Below are 2,500 nucleotides of genomic sequence, written 5' to 3' on the forward strand. Positions count from 1 at the left end.
TCAAATTCCATGCCTATGCCAAGTTGGACCAAGGCCCCGTCTCGTTTTGCTATAAGCAAGGGCGTGGCAAGGCACGCGGGGGGCCAAAAAATCAAAGTGCTCCGAAAATGCACACGGGGGTGTCAAGCAACCTCCATGTACCGTGGCATGACCGTGGCCAAGTAATAAAGATCAAATTCCATGCCTATGCCAAGTTGGACCAAGGCCCCGTCTCGTTTTGCTATAAGCAAGGGCGTGGCAAGGCACGCGGGGGGCCAAAAAATCAAAGTGCTCCAAATGCACACGGGGGTGTCAAGCAACCTCCATGTACCGTGGCATGACCGTGGCCAAGTAATAAAGATCAAATTCCATGCCTATGCCAAGTTGGACCAAGGCCCCGTCTCGTTTTGCTATAAGCAAGGGCGTGGCAAGGCACGCGGGGGGCCAAAAAATCAAAGTGCTCCGAAAAAATGCACACGGGGGTGTCAAGCAACCTCCATGTACCGTGGCATGACCGTGGCCAAGTAATAAAGATCAAATTCCATGCCTATGCCAAGTTGGACCAAGGCCCCGTCTCGTTTTGCTATAAGCAAGGGCGTGGCAAGGCACGCGGGGGGCCAAAAAATCAAAGTGCTCCGAAATGCACACGGGGGTGTCAAGCAACCTCCATGTACCGTGGCATGACCGTGGCCAAGTAATAAAGATCAAATTCCATGCCTATGCCAAGTTGGACCAAGGCCCCATCTCGTTTTGCTATAAGCAAGGGCGTGGCAAGGCACGCGGGGGGCCAAAAAATCAAAGTGCTCCAAAATGCACACGGGGGTGTCAAGCAACCTCCATGTACCGTGGCATGACCGTGGCCAAGTAATAAAGATCAAATTCCATGCCTATGCCAAGTTGGACCAAGGCCCCGTCTCGTTTTGCTATAAGCAAGGGCGTGGCAAGGCACGCGGGGGGCCAAAAAATCAAAGTGCTCCGAAAATGCACACGGGGGTGTCAAGCAACCTCCATGTACCGTGGCATGACCGTGGCCAAGTAATAAAGATCAAATTCCATGCCTATGCCAAGTTGGACCAAGGCCCCGTCTCGTTTTGCTATAAGCAAGGGCGTGGCAAGGCACGCGGGGGGCCAAAAAATCAAAGTGCTCCGAAATGCACACGGGGGTGTCAAGCAACCTCCATGTACCGTGGCATGACCGTGGCCAAGTAATAAAGATCAAATTCCATGCCTATGCCAAGTTGGACCAAGGCCCCGTCTCGTTTTGCTATAAGCAAGGGCGTGGCAAGGCACGCGGGGGGCCAAAAAATCAAAGTGCTCCGAAATGCACACGGGGGTGTCAAGCAACCTCCATGTACCGTGGCATGACCGTGGCCAAGTAATAAAGATCAAATTCCATGCCTATGCCAAGTTGGACCAAGGCCCCGTCTCGTTTTGCTATAAGCAAGGGCGTGGCAAGGCACGCGGGGGGCCAAAAAATCAAAGTGCTCCGAAAATATTTTTCCACTTTCCAGTCCACTTATACATATTATGTGCAGTGTGCACACAAGACACCTTCCCAAAATTCGACTTATATGAGGCGTTTTACGTCAAATCCGCCTATTTTCGGCGTTTCGGCCGAAAAATCAAAATAAATCGAAACTTCCTCGGAATGCTTAGCGACTTTCCAGTCCACTTATACATATTGTGTGCAGTGTGCACACAAGACACCTTCCCAAAATTCGACTTATATGAGGCGTTTTACGTCAAATCCGCCTATTTTCGGCGTTTCGGCCGAAAAATCAAAATAAATCGAAACTTCCTCGGAATGCTTAGCCACTTTCCAGTCCACTTATACATATTGTGTGGAGTGTGCACACAAGACACCGTCTCAAAATTCGACTTCTAGGCGGCGTTTTACGTCAAATCCGCCTTTTTTCGAGTTTTCGGCCAAAAAATCAAACTCAATCGAAACTTCGTCGGATCGCTTAGCCACTTTCCAGTCCACTTATACTTATTGTGTGGGGTGTGCACAAAAAAAACGAAGTCAAAATTCGACTTCTAGGTTGTTTTTTACGTGGTATCCGCCCTTTGCGAAGTTTCGGCCGAAAAATTCGTAATTAATTCATCCGACATCGGAATATTACGATTCTTTCGTGGTTTTGCTTGTTTTAATGTCCCTAACAACCATAAAAAAATTCAAAAAAAAATTCGTCTTCTAGGTCCACTTTTAAGCACTTTTAAAAACTTATGGATACAGGGAAAAAAGTGCACTTTTTCTACAAAACTGAAAATGGCCTTCCAGTCATATATAGGGGGAGGGTGGGTGTGGGGGTAGGCTCGGCAGGCACGGGGCGCGCCTATGGGCACAGCAGGCAAGCAAAAACTACGTCTTAACGTGTTTTCCCCTGCAATTTCGTTGCTCTTTTCATCATTTCAATCAAATTCATGGACATTCTTGATGGAATTCGATCAAAAAATTGAAATTTGGATGAATTTGTGAGGAAATTGGTGATGATCATGCTGTTCTTGGCTTGGGCAGGCC

The sequence above is a fragment of the Trifolium pratense genome, unplaced genomic scaffold (genome assembly GCF_020283565.1).
Source record: "Trifolium pratense cultivar HEN17-A07 unplaced genomic scaffold, ARS_RC_1.1 scaffold_132, whole genome shotgun sequence".
NCBI classification, from domain to species: Eukaryota; Viridiplantae; Streptophyta; class Magnoliopsida; order Fabales; family Fabaceae; genus Trifolium; species Trifolium pratense.